This window comes from Stomoxys calcitrans, chromosome 4 (genome assembly GCF_963082655.1).
Source record: "Stomoxys calcitrans chromosome 4, idStoCalc2.1, whole genome shotgun sequence".
NCBI classification, from domain to species: Eukaryota; Metazoa; Arthropoda; class Insecta; order Diptera; family Muscidae; genus Stomoxys; species Stomoxys calcitrans.
This window is the reverse complement of record NC_081555.1, coordinates 175356609-175371910: the sequence shown is the minus strand read 5'-3', so window position 1 is coordinate 175371910 and position 15302 is coordinate 175356609. Positions and strand designations below refer to the sequence as shown.

At 35.2% G+C, this 15302-nt stretch overlaps 1 protein-coding gene across 2 annotated transcripts in view; it reads left to right on the top strand.

Moving 5' to 3' along the window:
• Positions 1-15302, top strand: part of LOC106085674 (box A-binding factor) — a 393172-nt gene that overhangs the window by 256634 nt on the left and 121236 nt on the right. The gene's annotated exons all lie outside the window — the stretch shown is intronic.

Genomic DNA, 15302 nt, shown 5'->3' with positions numbered 1-15302 from the left:
TTAAGGTATGATGGATTATGTGCAGGATTGAGGATTTTATGATCAGGACTTGAAGAATGTTTGGAATTTTTAAATTGTTAGTTAAAGTCTCTATATGATTTAAATGCCTTAAATCTTCATTACTCAAAATCTTGTGACGAAAACCATTTCTTTTACAACAACTTAAAATGTCTGTATTTCCTCAAAGGTTGAAAAAAATTACAAATTACTAGTATCCGGGAAATTTTATTAAGCAAACAAAAATGAGTGTTTTTTTTTAGGTCATCGCTGTGGCACCAATTTTCGTATATTTTCACCACACGATCTCGGCGTGATAGCTTTATTGAATATTTTAGATAAAAAGGCCGAATTCCTACCCACTTATAGAAATTTACATGGTTCTTAAGTTTTACTCCAAAATTCACAACGGCAAATTAAAACCGTGGAAGAAGTTGACCTGCATCCTATACCATTTTGTGGTCAATGAGTTGCTCAACAAGATGGGCGATTGGGAAAAGCGTGATCGTGATACATTTTTTTTTTCAAACTGCGAAACTTTCCCGATAGTATCGAAAGATTGATATCAATCGATATTCAGCCAAATATATACCACACACGAATTAAGGACCATGATTGCGAGATACGTCTTATGCCCATTTGCCCATGAACATGCAATTAAGGAACGTGGCAAACTTTCATCATATCAATAAGTGCTGTCCGACTCAAATTTGTTAAGCTCAATGATAAGTGACCGAACGACGTGCCGCAGTCAAACACCTCTTTGGGGAGAACTTTTTACATGGCATTGTACCTCACAAATGTCCCCAGCTTTAGGAGCTGGCAATTGAAAATTTTTTCTGTTCTGTTCTTTAGTACTAGATACTTTTAGTACCAGAGACATTTAGTACTAGGTATTTTTAGTACTAAGTTCTTTTAGTACTAGGTACTTTTAGTACTAGGTACTTTTAGTACAAGGTACTTTTAGTACAAGGTACTTTTAGCACTAGGTAATTTTAGTACTAGGTACTTTTAGTACTAGGTACTTTTAGTACTACGTACCTTCAGTACTACGTACCTTTAGTACAACGTACCTTTAGTACAACGTACCTTTAGTACTGCGTACCTTTAGTACTAGGTACCTTTAGTACTAGGTACCTTTAGTACTAGGTACATTTAGTACTAGGTACCTTTAGTACTAGATACTTTAGTACTACGTACTTTTTGTCCTAGGTACTTTTAATATTAGGTAATTTTAGTACTAGGTATATTTATTACTTGGTATTTTCGGTACCAGGTACTATTAGTACTAAGTACATTCGGTACTAGGTACTTTTAGTTCTACGTACTTTTTGTACTAGGTGCTTTCATTACAAGGTACTTTCAGTACTGGGTATTTTAAGTACTAGGTACTTTTAGTACTACAAACTTTTAGTACTAGATTCTTTTAGTACTTTATACTTTTAATACTAGGTACTTTTAGTACTACGTACTTTAAGTACTAGATGCTTTTAGTACTAGATACTTTCAGTACTAGATATTTTTAGTACTAGATACTTTTAGTACTATGTACTTTTAAAACTATATACTTTAGTACTAAGTACATTCGGTACTAAGTACTCTCATTACAAGGTACTTTTGATTCCATGTACTTTTAGTACTACGTACTTTAATACTACACACTTTTAGTACTACGTACTTTTAGTACTAAGTACTTTTAGTACTAGGTTCTTTCATTACTAGGTACTTTCAGTACTGGGTACTTTTAGTATTTGGTACTTTTAGTACTTGGTACTTTTAGAACTATATACTTGTAGTACTAGATATTTTTAGTACTCGGTACTTTTAGTACTATTTACATTTAGTACTAGATTCTTTAGTACTATATAATTGTAGTACTTAGTACTTTTAGTACTAGGTACTTTTAGTACTAGGTACTTTTAGTACTAGGTACTTTTAGTACTAGGTACTTTTAGTACTTGGTACTTTTAATGCTAGGTGCTTTTAGCACTATGTACTTTGAATTCCCGAATATAAGCGCTTGAGGCGTTGCGATAGGGGCACGTAGGTGTAGGCGACCGGAAATTGCGCGCAATCAATCAAAGGTTGACAGGCTGGCAAGTTTTGTTGTAATGATGTTAATAACTAACATCGTGATTGGGACACCATGAGACAAGGAATCAGAGAAAAAATAGACGAATTACATTAGCAGCAAAATTCAATAACTTCAATAATTCAGGATTATATTGGGTTACCCAAAAAGTAATTGCGGATTTTTTAAAAGCAAGTAAATGCATTTTTAGTAAAACTTAGAATGAACTTTAATCAAATATACTTTTTTTACACTTTTTTTCTAAAGCAAGCTAAAAGTAACAGCTGATAACTGACAGAAGAAAGAATGCAATTACAGAGTCACAAGCTGTGAAAAAATTTGTCAACGCCGACTATATGAAAAATCCGCAATTACTTTTTGGGTACCCCAATATTTCACTAAATTAAAAAAAATCAACCACGAGGACTTTCGTCGTCACAATGAGCATGACACACTGTGCACAATACAATTCATGCTGCTCGCCTATACCGACGACATCCATGTTATGGGTCGTCCGCCTTTGAAATGATCGATAAAGAATCTGGTCTGTAAGTAAATGGAGATGAAGGGAGGCAATAGAGTTGGATACCCCACTGCCCCCAATCAACGCCATTGCTCTCCTCTGTACAAGGTCCAGTAGCTCGAGGGACGATTTTGAAGCTCCAGCCCATACATGTGAGTTGTACTCCATTTTCGGCCTTATGAAAGTGTTGTGGATGTTAAGAAGATCAGACGGAGTGAAGTAATTCTTACACCGTTTAAGGAAGCCTAAACACTTGAATGCTTCTTTCGACACTTCGAATAGATGTTTAGCCCAACGGATATCACTTTGTATTTTCATGCCCAGAACATCAAGAGCTTCTGATTGCTCAACATCTACACCGTTGATAGACAAAGATGATTGTAATGGGTCAGCGAATCGTTTGTGTGACAACAAGCAGCAATGAGTCTTCCGTGCAATATCATCTACTCGATTCATTCGTCTTCACCCAGAAATGGTCAGCAAATCTTTGCAGAGTGTATCGTCCATAACCCGCCTCTTGTCCTCCATCTCACAAAGGCCTATGGTCGAATGAGTACGATTGACAGAGATTACTGTCATCCGCAAATGAGTAGATCGGATTCGATGTCTGACCCAGCAGATTGTTGATGAAAATTAGAAGAAGAGAAGGAGAAAGGAGGGGTACACCTGCGGTCAATTTGTGCTCATTGGATGAGAACCCATCTATAACGACTCGAATAGTGCGATCTCTGAGAAAGCTCGAAATAAATCGAACGAAGCCATTACCGACACCAAATGCGACAAACTTTGATAGTAGTGCACCGTGCCAGACCCTATTAAATGCCTTGGAGATATCCAGAGCCACAACCTTACTCTCACCAAACTGGTGGATTGAGCGACTCCAACGTTCCGACAGAAGTGCCATGAGTTCGCCCGTAGAGCGATTTCTGCGGAACCCATACTGGTGGTCGCTAAGAAGGCCATTAGACTCTAAATACCTCACAAGATGGTGATTAACCATGCTCTCCATGACCTTGGAGAGAGCGGAGCATATCGCAATTGGCCGATAATTCGCATGGTTGTTTGCCTCACCCTTCTTGGGTATTGGCTGAACGCTGAACACAACCTTCCAAAGCGCCGGGAAGACTCCCGCACGGTAGGCAAGATTGAAAAGGTTGCATAATGGACGAACGAGCGTCGAAGACCATTTGCGTAAGACAAACGTTGATATGCCATCCGGGCCCCGGGGATTTATTTACGTCTAGATTTCCAAGAACCCTTTTAACTCCACGAGTTCGAAAAAATATTTCGGCCATGATGTCAGATACATTTTCGATTGAAGGGAGTGATTGTAATATTATGAATTATGTTTGTAGGGTGAGAATCTATTTTATGTGCTCCCTTTTTGTAGTACTGGGTGTTGTTTGGGCTCACGTATGATATTTTGTTAGCGACTTTTACTACTACTTCGAGTATAACATATTCGAGAAGTTGAAAAATCTTAGAGTTTTTATCCTTTTGTTTTATCTTTTTGCCCATATGTGGGATATTGCTAAATTGTGCTTTTTATCACCCTAAATCTTAAAAATCTGAATTGAATGGCTTTTAGTTTTGCAGGCATCCCTATAGAAACATAAGTCTTCCAGCTTAATATTTCTTATTTGATACACACTTTAAACATAAAAAACATAAGTGAAGGCGTCATTTAGGGGGAAAAAACCCCCCAAAGGAGGGAACGCGTGTACCTACTTCCTTGTTCGATTGAAAACGGAAAAAGGGCAATAAAATACTTGGAATTTCAAGATAAGTGAACAGCTACAAAATTTGTCAAATTGCCAATAACTCCACTCCGCCCCCACTCTACCCCATCATGTTGGGTCATTTTGTTTTCCTTTTTTGGATACAAAATACACTTTAAACACACACCACCACAACACACCATTCCATTTCGTTCCATTCAACTCAACAAAAACCTAGACAAAACTGTCAAGTAGTGTCCTTGCTGTGTGGTGAAATATTCCTACATTCACACTTTGAGGCTGCTTTTTCATGGACCGCATGGCAAATTGAGTTGAGCCAGTTGAGTTTGAAACCAAAAGCATAACAATTTGCCCACAAAAGAATAACAGCGGAGAAATTGTGCAAAAATAAATGATCTTTCAATGTCAAAACAGTCGTTGGTGGCGAATAGGGATTTCCAGCAAAGGCTCCCAAGTATTTGTGAAAGGACACGAGCATAGACTGTAATGGAAGAGTAAGCAAGCAGAAGGCAAGTGTATAGCCACGCAGGCCACAAAAGCCCTGGGATTACTCAAGGGGAGGGGGAAATATTAAATAATTTAATAAAGACATACTACGATGCCACGTACTGCAGCAACAACAGAAACAGCAACGCCTACATAAAAAACAAATGCCGCGCACATTTGAAATGTTCACTGGGATAACAACACTCTTATCCTTGAATTGAATGAATGAAAACATTCTCATATGCCATGCATGGAGGTTATGAGAGAGTAGGTACGTCGAGTAGGTGTATGAGTTAGCGACCGAAACAGAAACAACACTTCATAACCCTTAAAATAATGAAGGTAAGGTTGATATATCAACAAACGATAAGACCCTAAAGCGATACATTTAAACCCAATCATAACTTTTTTTTTATTTGAAACATTAAAACCATAACACTTGTGATTGGAAAAATAGCACATGTTAATTAAACATTAATAAATAATTTAAGCAGATCTGTACTTACTTACTTTAATTGGCTATGACAGAATATTTGTTCTAGCGCTCATTCTATTGGGTTGCCCAAAAAGTAATTGCGGATTTTTTTAAATAAAATAAATGCATTTTTAATAAAACTTAGAATGAACTTTAATCAAATATACTTTTTTTACACTTTTTTTCTAAAGCAAGCTAAAAGTAACAGCTGATAACTGACAGAAGAAAAAATGCAATTACAGAGTCAGAAGCTGTGAAAAAATTTGTCAACGCCGACTATATGAAAAATCCGCAATTACTTTTTGGGCAACTCGATAAAATCTGACACCAAGTTTCGAGGTGTCTCCCACAACTTGATCTCTCCATCGGGCTTTTGGTCTTCCCGTTTTGCGAGTACCACTGTGTTTGCCTTCAATAGACTTCTTTGCTGGAGCTTCTTCATCCATTCTGACAACATGATCTAGCCAATGCAGCCGTTGCAGTTTGATGCTTGCAACTATGTTATCGTCGTAATACAGCTCGTGGTTCATACGTCACCTATATTCTCCATTAACGCAAACTGGTCCATACACTTTACGAAGAATCTTTCTCTCAAATACTCCAAGCACTGTCTCATCTTTGTGTTAAGCTGATGCATACGTCTTATCAGCGTGTCGCCTCCGGTCTTAAATAGTTCAGCGGGTAACCCATCGGCTCCTGCTGCCTTGTTGTTCTTTAGTCGGGTCACTGCTACTTGGACCTCATTATGACTAGGAGGTAAACATTCTATACCATCATCAGGGATTGGTTCTGTGGTATCCTCTTCGCCGCCAACATCCATATCCTCAGCATGTTATCTGTGTCAGCTACCAGATTTCCTTCTTTGTCTCTGCAGGAGGATGTGCCTGCACCAAAGCCATCAGTTTGATGTTTAATTCTTTGGTAGAATTTCTGGACTTCATTCTGACTCCTGTACATCTCAATTCGCTCACACTCACGTCTTTCCATTTCCTTTTTCTTTCTGCGGAAAAGACTTTTCTCCTCTCTCCTTTTTTGCCGATACCTCTCCTTCATCTGGCGCGTTGCTACTGATTGCAGGGTTGCTCTATATGCCGCATTTTTGACTTCAGTAGCATTTCGACATTCTTGGTCGTACCATGGGTTTTTTGGAGGAGGCTTCCGGTACCAAGTACGGATTTCGCGGCATTTTCCATGGAGTATGCAATAGTTTGCCACTGCGCCATTATATCATCGGAACAAGGAGTGCTTTCATCAAGCACTTGGGTCAGTCGAGTGAAGTATGCCATTTGTTGTGTTTGCAGCTTTTCAATATCCAGCTTCCGTGCAGTGTCAGATCGTACTTTCCTCGCCATGTTCAAACGGGTGCGATCTGGTAGCGAAATCTTAATGACACAACTCTGACCAAATATCTATGTACCTACTGGAGATATCGATACTGGTACCACGCGGTGAGTAGAGACCCATAAGAACAGCAAACTAGAGGCTCAAGGAGTCACGACCCAAGATCGGTTTATATGGCAGCTATATCAGGTTATAGACCGAATTGAAACATATTTGGCACATATCATAACAAAACACGTCGTGCAAAATTTCTTTCCAATCGGATAAGAATTGCGCCCTCTAGCGGCTCAAGAAGTCAAGACCCAAGATCGGTTTATATGGCAGCTATATCAGGTTATGTACCGATTTGCGCTCAAGTGGCTCAAGAAGTCAAGATCCAAGATCGGTTTATATGGTAGCTTAACCGATTTTGATCGAACTTAGCACACCACATGCAAAGTTATAGCCAAATCGGATAAGAATACTCGGCACAGTTATTGGATATCATAACAAAACACGTTGTGCAAAATTTCTTTCCAATCGGATGATAATTGCGCCCTCTAGCCGCTCAAGAAGTCAATACCCAAGATCGGTTTATATGGCAGCTATATCAGGTTATCAACCGATTTGAACCATACTTATTGCAGTTGTTGGAAGTGATACCAAAACACCACGCGCAAAATTTCAGTCAAATCGGGCGAGAATTGCGCCCTCTAGAGGCTCAAGAAATCAAGACCCCAGATCGGTTTTTATGAAAGCTATATCAAAACATGAACCGATATGACCCATTTACAATCCCAATCGATCTACACTCATAAGAAGTATTTGTGAAAAATTTCAAGCGGCTGGCTTTACTTCTTCGAAAGTTAGCGTGCTTTCGACAGACAGACGGACGGACATGGCTTAATCGACATAAAATGTCACGACGATCCAGAATATGCATACTTTGTGGGTTCTCAGACGAATATTTCGAGTAGTTACAAACAGAATGAAGAAATTAGTATACCCCCATCCTATGGTGGAGGGTAAAAGTTACATATAATTTTTTTACAAAAGATTTTCGATACCGAATTTCAATCAGTACATCTCTTATTGATTGAAGTCGGATAATAAACACCCTTAAAGCTTTAAAAAGCAAATCTCTGCTACTTATTTGTCCCCATCTGTAAAATATAACAATACTCACTACCTCCTACACATTTCCGAGTACCATGTTCTTCTGTGTATGTGTGTGTGTGTGTATGTGAATACACCATTAAAACAAACAATGGCCACAGGGAACTTTTTCATTTTTCCCTTTGAGAACCGAAACAAAATATTGCCAAAAAGCAAAATTCTGAAACTGCAGTATGAGGATAACGAACGAACAAAACAATGGTGGTAAAAATGTACAAAAAAAAACCAAAGCTCGAATTTATGTCGGGTCCAAATAACAACAAAAATAATTGTTAAATTTGCCCTGTGCACCACAAACCAATTCTTGAAAAAAAAAAAACAAAGGCCTAGAAGAGAACTTGAGGTAATAATAAATCAAGCAAAAGAAGGTATCATGACGTATATGAAGTGCTTGAATGCTTGCTGCAGACATAAAACGGTTCTAAAATCAATTTTCTTAATATTGTTGCTAAGAAGGCGATTTGTGAATTAAATGGCCATTGTGGCATAAAATCGATGATTCAAAGTTAAGAAAGCACAGGAAATCAAGAAGAAAAACATTGGCAAAATAAATAAACAGTTGAGGATGAAAGAACATTTTAGAATCCAATTAATGGATTTGAAAATTTGAATCGTGAGAAAACAAGGCTTTTATTGAATAGAAGTAAGAAGGAGGTCAATACATATTTCAATATCATAAGAGGACATTTAGGACAACGAGCTCACCTATGCAAAACCGGTGCGGCAAGTGATGGAAGATGATGAGACGTTGAAGCATTTCCTATGTCATTACCCAGCTTTCGTGGCTAACAGACACCGGCACTTAGGTGGGCACACAATACTAGACATGAACCAACTTAGAGGCGCGGTATGGAAACCAAATAAGGATATTATAAGTAGCACGGAATTCCGGACTTGGATTTTCTTTTTATACCCTCCACCATAGGATTGGTGTATACTAATTTCTTCATTCTGTTTGTAACTCCTCAAAATATTCGTCTAAAACCCCATAAAGTATATATATTCTTGATCGTCATGACATTTTTAGTCGATCCAACCCTGTGCGTCCGTCGAAAGCACGCTTACTTTCAAAGGAGTAAAGCTATCCGCAGGAAATTTTGCACAAATACTTCTTGTTGGTGTAGGTCGGTTGGGATTGTAAATGGGCCATATCAGTCCATGTTTTGATATAGCTGCCATATAAACCAATCTTGGGTCTTGACTTCTGGAGCTACTAGAGGGTGCAATTCTTATCAAATTGGCTGAAAATTTGTATGAGGTGTTTTGTTATGTCTTCCAACAACTGTGCCAAGTATGGGTGAAAGCGGTCTATAACCAGATATAGCTGCTATATAAACCGATCTTGGGTCTTGACTTCTGGAGCTACTAAAGGGTGCAATTCTCATCCAATTGGGCTGAAATTAAGCATGAGGTGTTTTGATATGTCTTCCAACAGCTGTGCTAAGTATTGTTGAAATCGGTCCATAACCCGATAGAGCTGCCATATAAACCGATCTGGGATCTTGGATTCTTGAGCCTCTAGAGGATAGTACTATGTACTAAAATGTACTTTAAACTAAAAAGTACCTAGTACTAAAAAGTGCCTTGTACTAAAAAATGCCTTGTACTAAAAAATGCCTAGTAATAAAAAATACCTAGTACTAAAAAGTACCAAGTACTAAATGGTACCTAGTAGAAAAAAGTACCTAAAACTAAAAGCACCTAGTACTAAAAAGTACCTAGTGCTAACAGTACATAGTACTAAAAAGTAACTAGTACTAAAAAGTACCTAGTACTAAAAAGTAACTAATACTAAACAGTACACTGTACAAAATTAATGTAGTTCTAACATGTATCTTTTACTAAAAAGTACCTAGTACTAAATAGTACCTAGTACTAAATAGTACCTAGTACTAAAAAGTACCTAGTACTAAAAAGTACCTAGTACTAAAAAGTACCTAGTACTAAAAAGTACCTAGTACTAAAAAGTACCTAGTACTAAAAAGTATCTAGTACTAAAAGTACTTAGTACTAAAAGTACTTAGTACTAAAAGTACTTAGTACTAAAAGTACTTGTACTAAAAGTATTTAGTACTAAAAGTACTTCGTACTAAAAAGTACCTAGTACTAAAAGTACTTAGTACTAAAAGTACTTCGTACTAAAATGTACCTAGTACTAAAAAGTACACAGTACAAAAATGTACGTAGTACTAACATGTACGTAGTACTAACATGTACCTAAAGAGCCTTCCCAGTACTAAAAAGAGCCTTGTACTAAAAAGTGCCTAGTCTTAAATAATACCTTGTACTAAAAAGTACACAGTACAAAAATATACGTAGTACTAACATGTACCTATTGTTAAAAAGTGCCTAGTCCTAAATTATACCTAGTACAAAAAAGTACCTAGTACTAAAAAGTACCTAGTACTAACAAGTACCTTGTACTAAAATGTACCTAGTACTAAAAAGTACCTAGTACTAAAAAGTACATAGTACTAAAATGTACCGAGTACTAACATGTACCTATGACTAAAAAGTTTCTAGTACTAAAAAGTACCTAGTACTAAAAAGTACCTAGTACTAAAAAGTACCTAGTACTAAAAAATACCTAGTACTTAAAAATACCTAGTACTAAAAAGTACCTAGTACTAAAAAGTACTTAGTACTAAAAAGTACCTAGCACTAAAAAGTACATAGTACTAAAAAGTACCTAGTACTTACAAATAATTAGAACTAAAAAGTACCTAGTACTAAAAAGTACACAGTACAAAAATGTACGTAGTACTAACATGTACCTATTATTAAAAAGTTTCTAGTACTAAAAAGAGCCTTGTATTAAAAAGTGCCTACTTCAAATAATACCTAGTACTAAAATGTACCTAGTACTAAAAAGTATCTACTTCAAAAATGTACCTATTACTGAAAATAACCTTTTTACTAAAAAGTACCTAGTACTAGAAAGTACCTAAGAATAAAAGGTACCGAATTCTAGAAAGTATATGGTACTAAAAAGTTTCTAGTACTATAAAGTACCTTGTTCTAAAATGTAGCTGGCACTCAAAAGTACCTAGTTCTAAACAGTACCCAGTACTAAAAAGTTTATAGTACTAAAAAGTTTATAGTACTAAAAAGTTTATAGTACTAAAAAGTTTATAGTACTAAAAAGTACCTAGTACTTAAATGTAGCTGGTACTAAAAAGTTCCTATTACTAAAAGATAGCTGCCTTGTGCAAATATACCTAGTGGTTTATAGGAGATTACTTAAACGCTTAGAGTACCTAACGCAGTGCTGAAATTGCACAGTTTATAACGAATGTAGTACTTAAGTTTATAACGAATGTAGCATTAAAAATACGAAGTACCTAATGGAGAAACTTTCACTGAAATGTAGTTTGTAGTAGCAGAAATATACATTCCTGCATTTAATTTTTTCAAATATTCCATCTTTTGACCATGTTTTTAAAATCTTTTTAGACATTCCTTAAATTGAAAAAACTTTTTAACTGCACTTGAATGAAAATGTAATAACATTTCCATTTATTTTTGTCTTTCATTTTTTATACTTAAACCAATGTGCGCTCTCATTAGTTCAATCCTTGTTGTGTTCACCATGAATACCATAATTTATAAAACAGGTCCTTAAATCTCGGTTTTTAACGCCTTACAAAAACCCACTGAAATCAACATTCTAGCACAGCATGGATTAAAGGTCTTCAAAGAAATTATCCAAGAATGAATGTGAATCAAAAACACCAAAACCCGTTTTAATGACAAGAAAAGTATGTTGATTTAATGATTGCAAGTATCATTGCGGAGACTTTTTCGTCTTGATATCGTGGTGGTAGGTGGAGTCGGCGAGAAACCAGAACAAAGATGAAATACAAGCGCAATGCCATCATTATGCCAGACTCGGTTGGTGATGGCATTCAGTAAAAACGGTTATCTTAATTACTATAACGATGATGATAGGCAGACAGGCAGGCAGGCAGGCGGTGGTTTCAGCTCACGCTCCTGCTCTGCAATGCAACAGACATTAAGAAGTTGAAACAAAGGCAAAGACCATAAAGTTGAAGACAACATTGCACTGGGAATAGAAGAGAGGCAGAGAGAAGAAGGTGTCTTCTGCAAAGGAATAAGTACAAAACAGAAAATAAAATTCAACTCTTGAAAAGGAAGAAAATAAAAATAAACAAGTTGAACGCGACAAATTCAATGAGAATAGAACGTTTTCAAGTGCGAAATGTAAGACGCGAGCTCGGTCACAGACCAAATGGCATCACAACAAACACTCGGAAGCTGGAAAAAAAACAGGCAAAGGCAGTCTGCCAACCAGTCAAGCAGACCGAGAGACAAACCATAAGCCCAACCGTATCCACTTCAACTTCATCCTCAACCATAACCATAGTCCGTTAGCTTTGGTTGGTGACAGTCAGCCAGCCAGCCAGCCAGGCAGTGCTGCGCTCTTCACATTCTTCCAGTAGCATCCATAACAATCGAGCATGTCGCCCAACTCTAAAATGTTTGTTGAGGTATTCATCCAGGCGTTCAACCGTACCAACTCACTTTGATGGCAACTTTTATTTGTTGCTTGAAATTCATTTCACATTCATATGTATCTCAGGATTAGATTTGACTTACAACGTGGGGTCTTAAAAACTTTAAATGGGAGAAATTACTTTTTTTTCTCTTTAAATTTGATATATGTGAGTTAAGGATGATTTTTCATGAGCCAAACAAATGTTGCGGGAATAATGTGAGGTTATGTGGTAACTAACAACTTCCCTGTTAAGATGGCCGTGGCAGATTTTAGAATAAAATTTTGTCTTTACATAAAACTTCGTGAAAATTATGTGTCTAGAGAAAATGTTAAGCCATTTTTCCATACCAAAAGTTTTATAAAAATTTCTCTACAATTTCTCTACTTTTATATGGTCCATATCGGTCCATGTTTTGATATAACTGCCCTATAAACCGATCTCGAATCTTGACTTAGTGTGGTTCACATCGGTCCATAACCTGATATAGCTATCATTCAAGCCGATCTGGCTTCTTCAGCCTCTATAGGGCTCAATTCTAATCCGATTTGGCAGAAATTTTGCATGAGGTGTTTTGTTATGACTTCCAACAACTGTGCCAAATTTTAATTGGTCCATTACTTGATATAGATGTCATATAAACCGATCTGGGATCTTGACTTCTAAAGGTCGCAATAATTATCCGATTTGGCTGAAATTTAGTACAACGACTTCTCTCATGAATTTCAAAATACGTGTCAATTATGGTTTGAATCGGTCTATAAGCTGATATAGCTCCCATATAAACCGATCTCCCTATTTTACTTCTTGAGCCCCTTAAGGGCGCAATTTTTATTCGAATTAGCTGAAATTTTACACAACGGCTTCTACTATGGTCTCCAATATTTAGTTCAATTATGGTCCGAATCGGATAACTTAATATTATGGCTCCAATATCAAAGTAATTCTTACCTTTTATCATATGTTTGCCTAAAGAGAGATGCCGGGAAGAGAACCCGACAAATGGGATCCATGGTGGAGGGTATATAAGATTCGGCCCGGCCGAACTTAGCACGCTTTTACTTGTTTAATCTAGAATTTACTAAAAATTTCATAGAAATTATAATCTTAAAGTTTATCTTTTGACAAAATTTTACGGAAATTTCGTCTTTAGAGAAAATATACCGAACTTTTTTGTTTAGAGAAAATTTCACTGGAATTTTTCCTTTGAGAAGGTTTACCGAAAATTTTTTCTTTAGAGAAAATGTCACTAAATTATATTCTTTAGGGAAAATTTCACTGAAATATATTCTTTAGAGAAAATTTCACTGAAATTTAGTCTTTAGAGAAAATTCGAATCAAATTTTGTCTTTAGGAAAAATTTCAGTGAAATTTTGTATTAATAGAAAATTTCGCAAAAATGTTAAGAGAAAATGTAGCTATATTTTTTAAGCTTTTTCTTTAGAGAAAATTTCTCTTAATTTTTTTGTTAAGAGAAATTTTCGCCGACATTTTTTCTTAGAAAATTTCACCGAAATTTTTTTGTAGAAAATTTCCCGAAATTTTTTTTGTAAAAAATTTTTTTTTTTGTAAAAAATTTATCGAATTTTTTTTTGTAAAAAATTTTTCTCTAAAATATATTCTTTAAAGAAAATTTCACTCAAATTTTGTCTTTAGAGAAAATTCGAATCAAATTTTGTCTTTAGGAAAAATTTCAGAGAAATTTTGTCTTTAGGAAAAATTTCACCGAAATTTTTTTTTTGTAAAAAACTTATCGACATTTTCTTGTAAAAAATTTATCGAAATTTTTTTTTGTAAAAAATTTATCGAAATTTTTTTTGTAAAAAATTTTTCTCTAAAATATATTCTTTAAAGAAAATTTCACTCAAATTTTGTCTTTAGAGAAAATTCGAATCAAATTTTGTCTTTAGGAAAAATTTCAGAGAAATTTTGTCTTTAGGAAAAATTTCAGAGAAATTTTGTCTTTAGGAAAAATTTCAGAGAAATTTTGTATTAATAGAAAATTTTGCAAAAATGTTTGTTAAGAGAAAATGTAGCTATATTTTTTTAAGCTTTTTCTTTAGCGAAATTTTCTCTCATTTTTTTGTTAGGAAAATTTATTTTGTAAAAAATTTCACCGAAATTTTTTTGTAAAAAATTTATCGAATTTTTTTTTTTTTAAAATTTCACCGAAATTTTTTTGTAAAAATTTTTTTTGTAAAAAATGTATCGAAATTTTTTTTGTAAAAAATTTATCGAAATTTTTTTTGTAAAAAATTTATCGAAATATTTTTTGTAAAAAATTTATCGAAATATTTTTTGTAAAAAATTTCTCGAAATTTTTTTTTGTAAAAATTTTATCGAAATTTTTTTTTGTAAAAATTTTTTTTGTTTAAAAATTTCATAAAAATATTATTTTAAGAGAAAATTTCATAAAAATGTTTTGTTAAGAGAAAATTTCACAAAGTTTTTGTTAAAAGGAAATTACGCTTAAATTTTTTCTTTACAAAAAATTTTATCGAAAATTTTTCTTAGAGAAAATTTTATGAAATTTGTTCTTTTGAAAACTTTTTTTTGAAATTTTTTCTTCAAAATCATTGCACTAAAATTTTTCCATTAATTTGACTGAAATTTTCTTAACAGAAAGTTTCACAGAATTTTTAAAATCACCACCATAGGATGGGGGTATACTAATCTAGTCATTCCGTTTGTAACACCTCGAAATTTTCGCCTAAGACCCCGAAAGTATATATATTCTTGATCGTCTCGACGTTCTGAGTCGATCTAGCAATGTCCGTTCGTCCGTCAGTCTGTCGAAATCACGATAGCGGTCAAACGCGTAAAGCTAGCCGCTTGGTATTTTGCACAGATACTTAATATTCATGTAGGTCTTTGGGGATTGCAACTGGGCCATATCGGTTCAGATTTAGATATAGCTCCCATATAAACCGATTTCCCGATTTGAATTCTTGAGACCCTGGAAGCCGCAATTTTTGTCCGATTTGGCTGAATTTTTGCAGAT